General features: G+C 50.2%; 1 pseudogene; it reads left to right on the top strand.

Moving 5' to 3' along the window:
* The first annotated feature begins 253 nt into the window (after positions 1–253).
* On the top strand, positions 254–1,549 carry LOC135968448 (uncharacterized; annotated as a pseudogene).
* Positions 1,550–18,707: the final 17,158 nt, after the last annotated feature.

Here is an 18,707-nt window from a genome sequence, read left to right as displayed (position 1 = left end):
CTGTGATTGACACGCAGTGCGCGTGAGGCCATGTGTGGCTTAGTGTCTTCTGCAGGCTTAGAGGTCACTTTCTGTTCTTCCCCAAGCCTGCTCTGCTGTGCCGAGTGTTCACTGCGGGCGACGGTCACACTGTCTGGCACAGGCCACCGATGCCACAGGGCAGACTCCACGTATCGGAGCCTGCAGAATGGCAGAGTCCGGCCTCCTCGCCGCCCTTCAAGGGGAGCAAAAAGCGCAAGCTTGTTATCAGAGCTGTGCTAGCCCAGAAAGCCTCCGAACAGGTTTAATTTAGGAATCAGCTCCTACCAACTGCCCATGTTTAGGATGTGTTTGAGTTTTTGTGATTTTTCCTGCACTGAAGCTACTGGGCTGGCTCTGAGTCACTGTCATGGGACTTCAGGTTGCCCCGACGGGAAGCGGAGGGGGAGGAGGGCCGCACAGAGGCTTGCGGCCGTGATAATGAAGGGCTTGTTGCCTCTTGGGACAGCGAGTTCAAACTCTTTGTAATTGTCAGCGTAAATAGTGACCCGCTGAGGACATGGCTGTAATTCAGGGTGGCATGGTGGATTGTCATCCTTGATATCAGGTACCTGCCTCTAAAATGACGGTACCCGTAGTGCGGCTCCAGGAGGGCAGCTCCTGCCAAACACACGTGCTCCTGGGCCGGCGCCTGAAGCCACGGTCGTGCTGCCAGCCAGGCCTGCAGCTGTGGGTGCAGCAGGGTCTTCATGGCACTGAGCGCCTCCCTCGTTTGCTTGTGGGGCCCAGCCCTCCGTCCCTCCCTGTCCCCAGTGCGGCTTCTCCCAGGGTTCTCCCAGCCCCGTGCACACCTCCGTCTTCACAGCTTCCCTAGTTTTCTCGTGGGCGGCTCAGGTGGGCGCCTGGGCAGGGATCGTGTGTTAGTCGAGTTCTTTCCAGCCTTCCCTGGCTAGTGGCTCAACAGGTTCCTTCAGATGAGTCAGCCAGCTGTGTGCCTGCATGTTCAGGATACTTGTCAGGGGCCTTCCTCAGAGCAAGACCGACACTCACCTCCTCCATAGGACTTTGGAGCCCGTCCTGGAGAGACGCCAGCCACATCCAGAGGGGCCGCCCGGGTCCCCGTGGGCTGGTGGGAGTGACTTCTGAGCCACTCGAGGCCCCACTTTGTGTTCCTACACCCCACAAAGTCACTTAAAGCGCCATGTTCTGGTGCCGTGTGCCTCTCGAGTGTGGCACACAAGCCTGGACGGGGATCTGAGCAGGCGCTGCCTTCCTCAGGCTGCGCTTGTGTTTTAGGGCCCCTGGAACACTCGTGGCTGTGATTCTAGCCACAGTCTCGGCTTCCCTAGAGGGTTTCACCCGCAGCCTGAGGGCCACATCGGCAGCCACCGAGGAGCCAGCAGGTCCGACGTTGGTCTCACTCAGTCCTTCTCGACTTTGGTGACAGAGGAGACAGCAAAACTTCAGCTGGGAGCCCCAGGCCTTCTCTGCTTGGGGCCCTGGGACTGACATAGCACAGATCCTGCCATCCACGTGCTGGGGGCCCCGCTGTGCGTCTCCCTCTTCTGGTCAGGGGCCGCTCCCTTGGGCTGGGCAGCTCCGGGTCCTGGCACTCAGGGGCTCAGGGCGAGTCCTGGATGCAGAGAGGAGAAGGGCGGCGGTTTGAGCCCAACTGTGTTTGCTTCATCTTCTGCCTCTTGTCGCTAAATACATTTGCAAAGTTTTCCAGATGAAAACTCAGAAGGGATTTTTAATGACTGGAATCTGTGAATTCCATGGAAGCCAAGTCTGTCCACCTCTTTCACCCATCTCACTTCTTCCCGTTGGGGCTGATTTTGGCAGCGTTCATAGGGGCAGGGACGCAAGGGATGGTGGCCAGCCCTTGGCCCTGTGTCCCTCCTCTCCTTCCCTCAGCGCCACAGCATTTCGGTGTCATCCCCTTCCCTGCATGTGTCCTCTTGAAAACCAAGTGTGGCTGGAGGGAGATGCCTGTGCCCACTCCCGTGACCTTCCCGGCCAGCCCGGCTGCAGCGGCCCCTGGGCAGGCATCTTTCTGGTGCTGTCTCCGTGCCCCTCCCACCACCTGACGCTCGTGCTCCTGAATCTTCACGGGTGTGCTCCGTGCAGCCACCTCACGGGCTCCCTGGGAAGGAAGACAGTGTCTCACGCTGGTCAGAATGCTCTTCTCTGTCCACTGAATAGTCCAACACAGAATCATTCCTCTGTGATTATTTACGCTTTGTTATGTAGAACTGGAATAAAGAAAAAGTGAATTTAGACATTACAGCCATCAGGTTGAAGCTTAGTAATTGCATTAGGGAATTAAATGGAAGCATTTGAGCTTCTCGAGTTCTAATTCCACATCTTCGTATACCTATCACCCCATACCCAGTGTCTAACAGAGCTCTTGGTCTAGGAGTTTCTTGATAAATGCTTACTGAATTGAACTGGACTGAGCTTAACGTTCCCACCCAGAGTTAGAAGCCAGTCCCTGAACAAATTGCATTTAGAACATGAGTTTGACGTTACTGTGGTAAGGGGTATCCTACACGTCATAATTCCTAGTCAATATCGGGTATTTAGTCAAATAGACTCAAGTATAGAGAAGCATAGACCCATCTGGCAAAAGGGCAAGGCACGGTGCTTTAGGTCCAGGTCCCCAATATCAACTATGAAAATAAAATGTCAACTCCAATGACAGCCCTGTCCTCAGCTGGTCACTGTTTACGCTAACAATTATAAACAGCTTGAACTTGCTGTCCTGAGAGGCAACACACCCTCCATTCTCTCTGCAGTGTAGCTGCCTTGGTGGATGGAACATGCCCCTCCTCCCTCCCTCCACCATCCCTCCCTCCCCCCTCCTCTCTCCCTCCTTCCCCCCTCCTCTCTCCCTCCTTCCCCCCTCCTTCTTCCTATCTTCTCTAACTTTTCTCCCCCCACCTTCTCTCCTGGACAAGGGGCAGAAGAGAGGAGACCTCCGGAATCTTCTGCTTCATCCTAGCAGCTTGGGGGCAGCATCAACAGCTGCAATTTGGCTGCCCCAGCAGGTGCCTCAGGGCAGCCTTTCTAATGGGAATCCTGGAATCATGTCTTTCCTTAATGTGTCCTAAAGGCTGGAGGACATGAAGTGAAACAATGCTCCATGCTCAGTCCTGTGATTTTGTGTATTTACTGGACTTACTTTGAAATTTAACTAAATGATACCCAAGGTAGAGCATGAAAAAAAAGAAAAAACAGGCTATGGTGTTTGAAAAACAAACAAAACCGTTTGGTTTGTTGGTTTGTTCTTAGACCTTCACAGGCTCCTAGGTCACACGTTTCAGTTTCTCAGCAAGTGACATTCTCTGCAGAAGCTGTGTCAGTCTCTTCTTTGATGATGTCAGTCACAGCAGAAAGAAACACTCCGTAGGCCCCGTGCTCAGCACCTTGGCGTGAGCTCCTGCCATCTTCTGTTCATGCTCTTCACAGCTCTGTGCAGTGGGCATCCTCCTGATCCCTGTGGGAGGATGGAGGATGGAGGCGGAAGGGTGAGTGATGGCAGGATCACATGAGGGGTCTCTCCCGAGGTAGGGAGCGGAACCGGCCCAGGACCTTAGTACCCATCGCATCCTTCTTCCTCCTCCTCTGCCTCTCTGTGACTGTTTGACTCAGGCTGCAGGGACAGACATGAGTATGCGCAGAGCCTGTGTGCACCCCTGGGAATGTGTGCTCATATTGGCAGGGAGGGATGTGAGTGTGTACAGAGCGTGTGTGCACACCTTGGCGGTGTATGCTGGCGTTGGCAGGGACAGATGTGAGCGCGTATGGAATGTGTGTGCACACCTTGGGGATGTGTGCTGGCATTGGCAGGGACAGATGTGTACAGAGCGTGTGTGCACACCTCGGGGTGTGTGCTGTTGTTGGCATGGACAGACGTGAGCGTGTACAGAGCGTGTGTGCACACCTGGGGATGTGTGCTTATGTTGTTTTGTAACCGGCAAATACGTGGCCCATTGCGTCGGGTGGCCCTGTGCCCATGCTGAGTCCGTCAGTGGCCCTCGGGTTGGGGTCTCCATCTGCCCAGACAGCACTCGAGTGGCTTGACGTTTCAGATTCTTCCTCTACGGATACTTGGGCCTCCTCAGGACCAAACATCAGAACCAGCCAACTGCAAACTACAAGAACGTTCAAATGCATCTTCAGTAGGAAAAACAAAAGCAATTGGAAAAATTTTCCAACGTGACCCCGTGGTTAAGCCGTTAGATACTCCAGCCAACAGATTGAGTCACTTTAAAATTCACACCAATTAAAATGGTTGTGAGAGTTGCAGAGCTTTACCGATAAACCTTGAAATAATTGAAGCATTCTGCTCCACTTGCTTACAAACTAGGGTTGGGGATACCTTTCAGTCCAAAGTAGCAACCTTCTAAATCCAGCTTAGATGCGAGGCTCCCACTGACACAGGAAGAGACAGTGGCCCTTGATTATTCTCCTGTGTTCAGATACTGTGTCATTTTTTTTTTTTTTTTTTTTTTTGGTATCCTGATCATCACTTCTGCTTTTCCAATTCAAACTAAAGGGAGTTTAGTTCTGTTTTGGAGAAGCTGTGGTTAGTGGTTTCTTTTCATGGTTTGCTTAATCTCTTAAGTCTGGTGCTTACATTACCCAAATAGACTTTTCTTTAGTACGACAGTGCCATAACCCAGGGCTTCTCCCTCCATATCTTCTCCCCAGGAGGCTCCCTAGGAATGGGTGCTGGAGATCCAGCCCCTCTCCATGTGCCGTTTTCTTTGAGTCCAAGGTAGCTTTGGCTCAGAAAAGAAAAGAGGCCTCCGGGTTAGGTGCCTCTGACTGCTTGCTTGTGAAATGTTTAATGATAAGGCGACTTCCAAACTAATTTTACACATTGATAGTTGTAGCTTGAAGTATCACCGCAGTCATAAGAACAAGAAACACTCCCATAAAGTAGATAAGCAGAAAAAAGCCATAGAAGTTTAATAAAGCGCAAATAAAATGGTGTTGTAAGAATGTACAGTGGGAAATGCTCTCAGTCCAGCCAGATCCAGCTGTGGCGTCAGTCCAGCTGTGGTGTCCTCCTGTAAAAACATTCAGCCACATGTGGCCCTGATCGCAATCACTACTCTGAATTGTGATCCAGAATGTTGTTGGGGGCCGATGCTGGGACTGTTCCAGCAGTTGAGTCTGATTGGGCGTCACGGTGGTGATGTGCTTAGCGCGGCCAGCTGGGCTGAGTGGTGGCCACCCGTGCACTCTCCACGTGCAGCCGTTATTCTGGTGATGGGATTGCATGCGGCGCGGCTTGTCCACCTGGGCTATTAAAGTACTGGGAACCCAACCGCGGGCGGGTGCCTCCCGACATGGGAGCTGTCTTTTTTATCCAGGGCCCTCTGGCGCTGCAGACCCTTGCCGCCAGTCTGAGCTCACAAGGAGGTACCGGAGGGTTCTGCTGGGGCATGGAGGTCCCTGAGCAGGTGGTCACTTATTGCTTGTGGAGTGGTCCATGGCCTGTGAGTTTATTCTAGGGGTTTGTGTAGGCGAGGTTAACCAGTTCACAGCTGGGCACTTACCCCTTACACAGGTGACACTAGTTAAAGTGGAATCTATATTAGCTCACACGGGAGTGTGTGAGGAGCTGGGAGGGTGGGGAGGCTTGGCCCTAGCACTAGATCCCGGTCTCCTGACATTTCTGCGTCTTCCAGTTGCGGGGCCGTCAGAGCCGCTGTGGGTCCTGAAGACAGTGGGTGCCATATGGACCAGGGGATGCAGAAGCCTCTAGAGGCTGTGGGAGGCAAGGAGACGGTCGCTTCCCCAGAGCCAGCCCTGCCGACACTTTGACGTTAGCTGGTGGGGACCTGTTTTGGACTCCAGCTTCCAGAAATATGAGAAAATAAGTCAGTGTTTAGGGCGCTAAATTTGGGGTGATTTAGTGGAGAAATAGAAAACTAGCCCACAAAGGTGCACGCATTGAAATGTGCTCTGTCCAGGTGTTCACAGTGGTGTGAGGGGGATGGCATCAGGGTTCTGGGAACTGCAGTTTTACTGAAGGAAGGGGGCTCGCCACGCCTTTCCTCATATAACTGAAGGTATGTATGCCTGCCACACTGCCCAGGAGACAGGGACTAGAATTCTGACTTTATTTCTTATGGGAACCAAGCCACAGTCAGAACACGGTGAGGGCCGAGACGAGCTTCCTACAGCCTGAACTGGGAAGAGGAATCGCAAGTAGTTTGTGTTTTTCTACACAGACCTGTCCTTTTCAGGTTTTGTTAAGTTTTGGAAAAAGGGAGAAGCCAGGCACACCTCGGCGAGGGACGGTGTTTCTGGAGGTGGTGCGGCTTCAACCTGAACGTGGCCGTGTGGTTGGGAGGCTCAGAAACTGCCCTCCAAGGGCACTCATCTATTCCTTATTGCAGTAATACCTCGTTTACAGAAATCCACAGAAATTACAGTGCGGGAGGCTTCTGGTCTGGATGGGTTTGTGTGGACCGAGGTCACGGGGTGTTGTCCCAAGTGCTAATCCTGATCTGGCAGAGGCTCTGTTCCCAAATAATTATTCCGCAGTTTCAGAGCCTATATCTGAGTGATAGTCTTTTTTTTTTTTTTTTTTTTTTTTGAGACGGAGTCTCGCTGTGTCACCCAGGCTGGAGTGCAGTGGCCGGATCTCAGCTCACTGCAAGCTCCGCCTCCCGGGTTCACGCCATTCTCCTGCCTCAGCCTCCCGAGTAGCTGGGACTACAGGCGCCTACCACCTCGCCCGGCTAAGTTTTTGTATTTTTAGTAGAGACGGGGTTTCACTGTGTTAGCCAGGATGGTCTCGATCTCCTGACCTCGTGATCCGCCCGTCTCGGCCTCCCAAAGTGCTGGGATTACAGGCTTGAGCCACCGCGCCCGGCCTGAGTGATAGTCTTTTAACTTTGTTGCATAAAAGGAAACAAAGTATGTCTTGAGGGTCTAAAAATCCATGTGGTAATCATGGCTGTAAACTCATACCTGGGGCTTTGGGATGGAGTGAAAACCACCGTCACCTGGCGTGGACGCTGCGTGGTATTTTTAGCGTGGTGGCCTGCTCGTGCCTTGAACTCTATCTGCAGTGTGAGCAACAGCTGTGCATTTGAGAAATGTGGACAGGTCAGCTTGCTCCTCCAGGGGCCTGCAGGCATCCGGGTGAGGGGCCTGGGATGAGGCCACATCAGTGGGAAGGAGCTTGGTTGTGTCAGCAGATATGTCTGTCTCTACAGGCCCGCAAGCCAGCCAGAACCCAGTTTTCCTTTGGTCATCTAATGCCAGAAAAAACCTGTTTCTTAGAGATTCTCATAATTTATATTAATGAACCATTTCACCGTACATAAAATGTTATAAATGCATGAGGCTTTACAACTTGGCAGATGTGTAACTCACATGTCGTTGTATCAAACTGTTGAAGATATTTGTTTCACTTGAAGGTTGTTAGCATTTTATGTGCAAAGCAAATGCCAGTAGCATTTTGAAGGAGTATTTTGGAATTTTAAACACAGTGGGATAGTGCTGGGTCTCTGGGATACTGGTGAGGTGGACGTGACCTCAAGCTCTTGTAGCTTGCAAGCAGGATTGCTAAATTGTCACAACTGCAGTGCTGGAAAGTCAAAGTGGATTTCTGTAAATGAGGTATTCGTGCAATAAGGAACAGATGAGTGCCCTTGGAGGGCAGTTTCTGAGCCTCCCAGACACCCCAGGAGGAAGCGGGGGACGGGGGCAGTTACCCACCAGAACCTGGACGGTGAAGCTGGGTTTGCTGGTGGCCCTGCTTGGCAGGTCATTACGTGCAATAAGAAACAGGTGAGTGCCCTTGAGAGCGGTTTCTCGGCCCCCTTCAGAACCGCAAGTGGAAGACGCTCCAAGGTGGGGGGTGGGGGTTCGGTTATCCACAGGAGCCTGGATGGTGGAGCTGGGTTTGCTGGTGGTCCTGCGTGGCAGGTCATTACATGCACTAAGGAACAGGTGACTGCCCTTGAGGGCGGTTTCTGGGCCTCCTTTGGAACTGCAAGTGGAAGACGCCCCAAAGTGAGGGGGGGCTGGTGGTCGGTTATCCAGTGGGGCCGGATTTGCTGGTGGCCGCTGCGTGGCAGGTCACTGCGTGGAGCGATGGGAGGGGAGTGGAGTGGGAATAGAGGATGCACCCTCCACAGCTGCTGCTGGGAGTTGGCTCTGGTAGCAGAAGGGGCATAGATAGAGGGATTCCCATCAGGGGCAACACGACTGGGGTCCCACGTGTGGTGGATGCCGAGGTGTGGCTATATGTAATCTCAGTCTGCACAGCCGTCCTGGTGAGTGGGTTCAGTTACCTTCCCATCTCACATTTGAGAAATCTCGGGGGCTCACATCACAGCTAGGTGGGTTGGAACTAATGTCTCCGGCAGGACGTTGGCCCCAGAGCCCAGATCTTACCCGCCCCCGCTCTTTTCAGTCCACCCAGCTTGTAGAGAGGGTTGTGTGGTGGTGGGTGGCGGCTGAGAAACCAACACAGTAGAAGGGGGGGAGGAAATAAACCACGCAGGAGACACGGGCAGTGCTTGGGAGGTCTGCACGGGGTGTGGGTGTGGGAGACACCTCTGGGCCTGTGAACCCCGTTCTGTGCTCCTGGCTTGCCCAACCTTGGCCCTCAGCCACGTGCTGCGTGCTTTAGGTGAAATCTCAGTCGCTCGTGTGGTGCGGGCATCTTTTCTCCCTGGCTTTGCCCCTCTTTAAATCACGGCATCTCAGTGGGGATGGCAGGGTGGTTGGTGGTCCATGGAATTTGCCCTCCACCTCCTCATCCTTGTCCTGTCCTGTCTGGCCTGTTACCTGAATCTGTGTCTCTTCAGAGCCTGCAAATGAGTGGAGGCCACGACAGCCTCTCGCTGACCGACCTCTCAAACTTTTATTCATCAGAATAGTGTTAAATGCTGATTCCTAGGCACCCCCATTGGACTCTACGCCTGCCTGGCATGGGTACTTTGGGGAAGGTACAGAGGGTTGCTGGGCTGTTCCAGGGGGGAATTTGCATTGTTGAATGTCTATTGTGTTCCTTCCAGCACTCTACTTTCCATGCACACGTGGCATCAAACCTGGAAGACCTCTGGGTGCTGTGCTGGTGAGGAAGCCCCGGCTGGACGAGGGGCTGCTGGGGCTCGGACTTGATTCCTGAGCTGGGGGCTGGGGGCTGCGGGCTTATTCTCTTCAGTGGGTCTGCTGATGGGATGCCCTGAGAAGTCCTGCTGTGCACTCAGGGGAAGGTGCAGAGACAGGCTCAGAAAAGACAGACCATGGATTTAAAAATTCCTACTGGAAAATCTTTTATGAGCAAAGTAATTTGCACCTAACTGAAGACAATCATTGCTTGAATAATTGGTTTGTTTACAAAGTTGGTCCTATGAACAGATTAAAGTTTTCATTCATGCCTTATCTATAATGTAAATAGGAGCTATTACCGCAACTTAAATTAGCTTTAAATTTCGTATCAGATTGCAGTCCAGATTACAAACGGCTGCTTGATAATCTAATTGATAAAACGGAGGAATTTAGTGCTTGGAACCCAGAGTGAAGGGAACAGAATTGCTTTGGTTTCTCAAAAGGGTGTTGACTGAGTGGTGACCTGGGGTGAAGAGAAGTGGCTAGAGTCATTACACTCGAGGAGATGATCTGCCCCCGCCTTTCTCAGCTGTCTTCTGGACAAAACAAAGGGTGATAAATGGAAGAAATTCAGCACTGAGTTCGTCTATGCCCTGAGCTTCTCATACAGTCATTAATGGGCTGTATCTGTGAAGCCTCCATACAGGCACAAAGGAATTAGGCTAGAGTAAGGCGGCCGGCGACCTCTGGCGTCTGGACCGCGTGTCATTTCCTAAAGCCCTTTTGGGTGAAATGACAGTGGCAATGTCGTTGTTCGGAGGAGTGTAATCTCACGTATGAGATGCAGATTTTAAATGATGCAGATTTTAAACACCAAAGTCAGGAAGCTTGGTGGGAGTGGCTGTCTTCCAAGTGGTTTTCTGTGCTGCCATGGATGAGGCGTGGATGTGTCATCTGTTGGTGAGATCCACTGGTGAAGGGGCTAAGCAAACCATAGAGGTCGGGGGTGTGAAGCTGCATCTCTTCTGGCATCCCAAGGAAATACATCTTGTAAAACTTGTGAATTTGACCCTGACCTTAACCCCAACCCTGAGTGTTGAAGTCTGGTGCAGTGTCTTGAGCCCTCTTCTGCATTGAGGGTGAGTGACTGTAAATGACCGATTCCTCAGTGGTGAAAGTTCAAATGTAGCTTCCCTGAGGAAGCCAGACCTCGGTCACCCGTATCTCCATTGTAAACACTGCGGCCCCTACGCGGGTGGCTGCAAGTTTCCAGGCCTTCCTTGGAGAAGCAGCCGTGAGGTGCTTGATGATTTGGTAACATCAGCCACCTACTGTCTTCTGTCTAATCACGGTACAAATGATTCTCCTACAAGGAAATGGATCTGGTTTCTTCCCGATCGTTGGAAGAAGCAGCCTGCCTAGGGACTCCACTGTCCTCTGCACTTTCACAGCAAAGCCTGTGTCTGTCTCCAAGGAGTGTCACGTGTGTCGTGGGAATCGCTTCCTTAATTCTTCCTGCTTTTGATAGCTCGGGTAGCTCTGCCTGTTTCAGCCGGGATGAGCAGCGGGTGGTCTCTGGCTGCTGTGGGACTAGGGCTTGGGGGTGCATCATCACATCCGGTGGCCTGTCCAGGTGGGCATCATTGTCTTTTGCCTGTTGCCTGAGGCAACTGTGATGCCATGGGGGTCATGCTTGTCAGGGCCAACCCAGTTCTTCCCGTGTACACCTCTCCTGCTGGAGTGCCTTTCCTTATGATGACTTGTTGAATTAACGTGGAGAATGCAGAGAGGCTCTGGGCCTCTCTCTCCCATTCTTACTCCCTGGAGCTGTGATGCCCGACAAGGGAGCCCATAGCCAGAGGCTCCTTTAAATTGAATTAGAATAAAGATTTGATTACATAGCTAAACACATTTGAAAAGAACTTCACAGATTAAATTCCCGATTCAACCCTTCAGGCCCAGTGGCCACGTTTCGGGGCTCAGCAGCTGTAGGTGGCTGTTGTCTTTCTGTGTTGGCTGAGCAGATTGGGGCGTTTCCAGTTCAGCAGGCAACTGTCTTGCATGGCTCTGCCTGTGGTGAGGGCACCTTGGCTGGAGAGCCTCGTGGGGATCCCTTAGGCCTCCGGCTGCAGCCAGGCTGCACGGTTCCTGTGCCCCGGGTCCTCTGCAGGCCCAGATGGATCCCACCACAGAGCCAGCACTGCTAGACTTGGGTACTGTGTGCAGACAGCAGAGGGTCAAGTCCGGGCCTTGCAGGGGATGGGGCGACTGGTCTCCTTGGCCAGGCTTCTGTTTCCGAGTCTTCAGGGGAAATGCATCCACCATCCACCATCCACACCGTGCACCAGAGGAAAACTGCAGGCTTCTCTGTGGATGGTGAATTGAGATCATGCAGAGTGACTAGGTTTGGGCTCCTGACCAGCGTGGAACCTGATACCTTTAGGTGGAACCTGACATGCCTCCATGTGTACATGGCAAAGAGAATGCAGCATTGTCAGCTTGAATCCAGATGTGCTCCCGTTTTGAGGTGGAAGGTTCTGGGAGTATTGGCCATTGGTGATTGTGCTGCCGTGGAGGACTTTGAATGCAGGCACTGGTTGGGGATAACCCTGGTTTCCTGGTCCTGTATGTGGGCATCCCTGAATATCCCGGACTGGAGGAAGGCAGGGCAGATGGGAGGGTGACAAGAGGTGTCAGGTGTTTCCAGCTTTGGGGACTGATGCCATCAGATGGCCGAGATCAGGATGGTGGTGGCCAGGGACCAAAGCAGGGGTGCGTGGAAATGCCATGTTCCTCGGAGCATGGGGAGGACCTCTTGAACTCTATTCCTGGGCAACAGTTCTTCCATTCTCAGTAATCTGTGCCATTGTAATTGAGTAGCAAATTCTGTAATTGCTCTAATTACTTACTGTTAAGTCCCCATCCCAATTACCATAAATTAGCAACAGTGATAACAGTTTGCCTGGTCAAACCTTACCAAGAAAAACCAGTGGACCTAGTTTTAGTTGCCTCCAGTTCCCTCCAAATCAGATTCCTTAGCGGTTTGTGTCCCCACACTTGCTGCAGTTCCTCCTGGGCCTGGCAGGCACATTCCAGACATTCACATCTCAGCTCAGATGCAGGCGTGCACATTATTTATAGAAAATCGCACTGCGCTGTGATCGGCTTGAGCCGACGTTCTCTAGGTGGGAGGTGGAGGTTCAAAAGTTCTAATGGGATGAAATTAGAAATACGAATTTTAAAAATTCACGTGTTATGAACTCTGTTCAGTGATTTTCTCTGAAATGAGCGACTATTTGCAGATGAGGCAGTCAGCCTGCAGCTCTCCTTAGATCTGTCCTAGACCTCGATGCTGTCCTTCGGCCTCTTCCTGGGTGTGGGGTGCTCTGCTTGAAGCAAAACCAAAGGAAAGAACGTGGTCTGCATCACTACTGCAGCCAGCTCAACTCGCACACCCACTGGGAGGGGGGTTTGGTCACTTAACATTTTAAATGCATTTAACATTAAACCAACAAGTCAGCCAGTGCTTTCTGTAAGCAAGCTGCCTGGCTCATGGGAACCTGGCACTTGACTTTTTGGAAGAGAGTCCTTCTGTGGAGTCTCAATATTTGTCTCATTTCTTGAGACGCTGCTCAAAGTGATGAACGTGAGTAAATTAGGACCTTTTTTTTTTTTGTAAATTGGACCACAGAGCTCTCTAGGCACAGTCAGGGGAGTAAACGGCTGTGAAAGATGCTGCCTGATGTGAGCCATGGCCAGGCACTTTGGAACCTGGGATCCCATCTCCAGCCTTTCAAAGGACACAGACGAATATAAAATGCAGATGAGAGAGTTCATAATTTGGGCATCTCTGTTCTTTTGAAATCAAAGTGCAAAGAAAAAGTTTTGCCTTGAGGTCTTAACCCATACTTGTTTTTCTCCTGAGGTTTTAAGATTTTCTTAACTGCTTTTTTCTCCCCCAATCCTTGAGGAAGTTCTATCTTCATATCTTCTTAAAAGATATGGTTAAATTCAACACTGAAATATAAAAACATGCTTTCATATTTTTCTTTAAACTGATGTATCTGACATTGGTGAAGAACTAACTGGGAGTATTGGTTTATTTTTATTTTTTTGAGACAGTCTTGCTGTGTTGCCCAGGCTGGAATGCAGTGGCACGATCTTGGCTCACTGCAGCCTCACCTCTTGGTTCACGCCATTCTCCTGCCTCAGCCTCCTGAGTAGCTGGGATTATAAGTGCCTGCCACCATGGCTGGTTCATTTTTGTATTAGTAGAGACGGGGTTTCAACATGTTGGCCAGGCTGGTCTTGAACTCCTGACCTCGGGTGATTCGCTCACCTTGGCCTCCCAAAGTGCTGGGATTACAGGCTCGAGCCACCACACTCGGCCTGGGATATTCTTGATTATAACTGTAACATATCCCTTTAATAAAAACAAAACAGAACAACAACAAAACAGCTATCTCAAAAGTCTCGAAATTAAAGAGCTCACTTGGAGAGGGATTTGGACACCAGTTGAATGGCCCAGCACACCATAGTTACGTGGGCCACTCGGCCTGTTAGGTCCTTAGGGTATTTGAAGTCATATGGATATTTGCATTTCTGCCTCTGGATATCGTGTTAGTATTCGGCTAGTGTTTGAGGGCCAGGCTCAGATCCGGGAAAACAAGAGCCCCTGCCCTCACGGCAATTCTCTTCCATGTGTGTGTGTTAGGAAAATAGAAAGCATAAGATATTTTTTTCAATGAGCTGGGAAGATGGAAAAACAAGCTTAAGATGTTTACTTGTTCAGAAAGAAGGGAAGTGCAAGGAACACTCAGCTTTTCTGCTGCTGAAGGAGGCCCCTGGTGGAGGCTGTTTCAGAGGTGGGGTTTCTCTGAGAAAAGTGGTAAGAGGCAAATAGGATACCCCATCTGGTTTGCCAGAGATGGGGAAAGTTAGTATCCCCAAAACAGCTTCAGCATTCTGGCAAAGCTTTGGAAAACCAGCTACGGTGTAGGACCTTGTTGGCCGCTGGGTAGAAGGGAAACATTGCTGGTCCTGAGGACTGTACTGTTGTTCCACTGCTATAAAGAACTATCTGAGGCTGGGTAATAAGGGAAAAAATATTTAATCGGCATACAGTTCTGTGGGTTGTACAGGCTTCTACCTCTGGGGAAACTTACAATCAGAGTGGAAGGTGAAGGGGAGGCCGGCATGTCTTCACATGGCTGGAAGGGGAGAGAGAGTGAAGGGGAAGGTGCCATGCACCTCCAAACAACCAGATCTCAGGAGAACTGTCATGAGGACAGCACTCGGGGGATTCTGCTAAACCATTAGAAACCACCCCCATGAGTCAATCACCTCCCACCAGGGCTCACCTCCAACATAGGGTTAGAGTTCAGCATGAGATTTGGGTGGGGACACACAGCCACACCATGTCAGGCTTCCCATTCTTCTCCTGCACGTGTTTCGCAAATGGTTCTGTCATTGGTTTTTGTTTCTGTTGATACATAATATATGTACATATTTTCAGAGTGCATGTGATACCTTGATTCACCCCTATATTGATGAAATCTGTGTACTTGGGGTGTCTTTCACTTTAAATAGTTTCTTTTCCTTGTGCTGGTTATGTTAAGTTATTCTCTCCTAGCTGTTTTGAAATACACAGTAGATGACCCACTGCCATCCCCCTGCTGATTTATCAATGGTAGGTCTCGTGTTCCCATTAGGCTGTGTGTTTGTGCACATGACCAGCCTCTGCCCATCCTGCTTATGAGTGGGCTCTGCTGGGCCCTGTTGACCACCTACTTTTGGCCTCCATGAGATCTGCTCTCAGCTCCTGCTTATGAGTGAGAACATGCGCCATTTCCTTGCTTGACTCGTTTGCTTAACGTAATGTCCTCCAACTCCATCCATGCTGCCGCGGATGACAGGGCTCTCCGCTGTGTGGTGGAGTATTGCTCCTGTGTGTGTTCGGGCCACGTTCCCTTCATCCCCTGTTGACGGGCACTCAGGTGATTCCAGACCTTGGCTACTGTGGATGGAAGCTGAGAGTAGTCACTGGCTTTATACTCGGGGGACATGAGCCACTTTGATGTTCTCAAGCAGCCTATCCCCAAAGCCCTCCGTAGAATGCCGCATTCGTTTGTACCCATGGCTTCTTCCACTAGGATGAACAGCTGGGAAGGGGCTTTGAGTGAATGCTTGGGTTTCTGTCTTTAATTGGTACCCAGCTACACTGGCCAAGCAGGGGTCCCAGTGACCCTGGACACTACCTCACATAAGGTCCAAAGATGCAGTTAGGTTCTTTATTTAACTTAAAAAAAAAATGCTTTTGACCTGGTTAAGCTATGGCATTATCAGTTAGAGTTTTTCATATTGGAAAGGTGTATATTTTATTTTCTAAGAAGGAAAGAAATCCTGTTAAATACTCTAACCACAGATTAAATCAAGTCAAGGAAAGAGGTACTATTTTGGGGGAAAATGACCCCTTCATGTCAAAGATCAAGGAGATGACTTACATTGTTTAATTGAGTTAATTATGAAATCTTAAGTGGTTTTAAGAAGATGAGCTGTGGATGCTGCAAGACATGAGACTGATACTGATTTAATGTTAGTCAGCCCTGACAGAATGTGGCTAATATTTAAAGCTTGCTCCTGTATTGCTTGATAGATTGTAAGTTAATGTAAAGATCTGTTTGACGCTTTTATTTTACAAAATATTATTGAGAAAAAGTTTGACAGCCAAGGAACGGCCTTCAACCAATTTCTTCCTAATTTCTATCACCAGAAAATTTTGTCCTGTTAATTCCAGAATTTACTTTTGGAAAGTTCCCGTAAGTAGAGCAGAGGTATTGGTGGTTGAATGGTGACTTGAATTTAGGTGAAGATCGTTAAATATTTCATAGTCATGTTTGTCTTGGTGGTTTTAGCAATTTTATATTAAACTTAGAACTGTGAGTCAAACCAAATGTGTTCTTTTGCTTTTGTGATACTCCTTTGTATGACTATACTGGTAAAGAATGATAAAATGTGTATTGGGTATTTTTTCTGTGTAGATATTAGGATTTTTAGGGGAACAAATTAATCATTCTTCTAATATACACTGTGCTGTGTGTTGGGTCCTTTGTATATTAGTTGAATCACTGTAATGAGGACCACTTGAAAGTCTGTTTCTATAGCAGATCTTTTATATGTTGACTTGTGTTATGCAAAATCCTTCATCCTCTAAAAAGACTAAGCAATGGGTTGGAGGAGAGATTTAATCACCCATTAGGTCTATTCCAAATGCCCAGAATTGAATGCAAGTACTAATTATGTTTTTGAAGTGGTGTGGGTGTGTGTGGTGGACTCCTTTTTAGGTCATGGGAGGGAGGTAAAGCGAAGATGAGATTTGCTGATGAACATTTGTGCATATGCTAGTGGAGAAGTCATATGACTTGACTGCACCTGCGTACTCTGATTTTGGTTTCATTAGTGTCCGTAGCCAGAAGCCTCAGCCGCCTCTGGGACCCACCCTGAGGGGCTGTGGTGAGGGTTATTACAGAGTCGTGTGTCTTAGTGAATGGCACAAAAGGCCTTGTGGGGCCTACTTTGGCTTTGTTTGAACCTCTAGATTGTTAAACTAAGTTTAACATTTTGAGGATTATAAATTGTGATTCTTGTCTAAGAAGAGGTTTCTGTTGTCTCTGAAGATGGGAGCCCCAATACAGATGGTCCCTGGCTCCCAATGGTTACGTTTGTAATTTTTTTTTCAACCTTGTGATGGTGTGAACTAGTCACACTCAGTGCATTGTTTGGCCCAAGATGCGCTGCCTCTGGATGAACCCGTTGTAAGTTGAAACTATGATGTCAAATGTACTTTCTATTTAGGATATTTTCAGCTTACGCTGGGTTTATTGGAACAGTTTCATCCCGTGGTAAGTCGGGGAGCATATGTGCTCATAAAAGTAGAGACGATCTCATAGATACCGTGAGATATAATGTCTCTGATGTTACAGAGATACGATGAAAAAATCAAGTGGGACTTGGAAGCCTTGGAGGGACTCACATGGGCGGCTCCTGGAATGCAATCCTGAGCTCCACTGGCTTCTGGATGTGACATCTGTGCCTTCTGCTTAGCCCAGTGTGTTATCGGCTGCTCTCGAGGGCAGAGAGGTCCAGCGTTCCTGTGTTTAGGTGTTTTTGAGCTTCCTTAAGAGGCTAGGTCAATACTCACTGGTGTCTTCAGGGCTTTAGGCCTTCTGAACAAGCAGGAGGAAGGGCGAGTTTGTAGAGCTTTGGAAATCTCAACAGACTTCAGGGCCATCCCCCTTGGCAGGAGAGAGCCCCACTGGAGGCGAGCAGGGTGCCGTGCGGGCCTGTGCTGGGTCCAGGCATGTACGGACGTTGTGAGGGCCACAGGACACAGATCGGTCTTGGTTCACAACTGGTGTCGATGGCCACGGAGCATTTCTGCCAGGTACATCAGTGCGGGGACTTGGGTTTTGGGGTGTGCGTCCTGGTTGCCTAGTTGCTTGGAAGACCCCTATTCAGACCCCAGCCTGAGTCACCGTGACAGGCCTCCTGCTTCACACGCCACACGGAAGCCGTGGCGTCGGTCACTGACGTCCACCAGGTGTCAGATGTGCGTGTGTATCTTCCTTGGTCTCGGGATGGGTCTTGTTTTGAGGTTATAGTAAACGTTCTTTACGAGGGGTTTGGCTTTTTTATGTTGTTTGCAAGGAGGCAGCAGGGAGTGCTTGAGCAGTGAGATCCCCTTTCCAACCAATGCAATTTCAGATCCCAGCAGGTAATTAAGGCAGCGGAGCTGTGGGATCACCTTTCCAACCAGTGAGAATTCAGATCCCAGCAGGTAATGACGGCAGAGGGGCGGGTGGCAGAACCCTGAACTGTGGCTGTTTCTGGTGTCTTGCCCCGCGGACAGAGCGTGCTGGGGCCTCCGTGGTCCTCTGTGGGGTGAGTGGAGCGCATGAGCTGGGTGCTGCTGGGCCCTGGCTGGCTCCACAGCCCGGGGTTTATGCAGGACTCGTTAGACAACTTGGAACCCAGAAAGCAGCACGAGGAGAACGGGATTGTGCCTTTCTGGATCGTTGGTGCTTCCCAGTCTCAGACACTGAGCAGGCTCTGAGGGGTCTCGCTGGGAAGACTTGCACAGTTGGCCCCCAGGATGGAGTGGGGCTGCAGCGGGTCTTGCAGGAGCTGGAAGTGGGGGTGAATGTCTCGCAAGTGGGACCTTTCAAATGGGCCCAGCAGGATGCATCCGTGGAAATGGTGCCACTTAACGCAGGGCTGTGGCTAGCAGGACCTGAAAGGCTACAGCGGGCTGTGTTTCTGCTCTCTCTCTCGAGTCTCTGCACGGTTTTCCTTGGTTTTTGTCTGTTTGGAGGACGCTTCCCCCTTTCTTGCGCTTACCTAGCCTTCTGAGCTGCCTTGTTGAGTATGACAAAGCCCTGAGAACCTTTTTTATCGCATAATTGTGTTATCCTGGTGGCTGGATAAATGACCTGCAAATGTGGGTGACTCAGTAGCTCTGAGGGTGTTCAATATGCAAGACAGAGGTGGGTAGGAAATGTTCAGGCAGGCATCAGAGGATCTGTTCTCTGCTTCACACTGGGGCCCTGGTTTGCTGACAGTCTTCACACTCAATCCAAAATGGG

This window comes from Macaca fascicularis, chromosome 19, assembly GCF_037993035.2.
Source record: "Macaca fascicularis isolate 582-1 chromosome 19, T2T-MFA8v1.1".
In the NCBI taxonomy this organism is placed as follows: domain Eukaryota; kingdom Metazoa; phylum Chordata; class Mammalia; order Primates; family Cercopithecidae; genus Macaca; species Macaca fascicularis.
The sequence above is the reverse complement of the archived record's forward strand: the minus strand, read 5'-3'. Positions and strand labels throughout refer to the sequence as shown.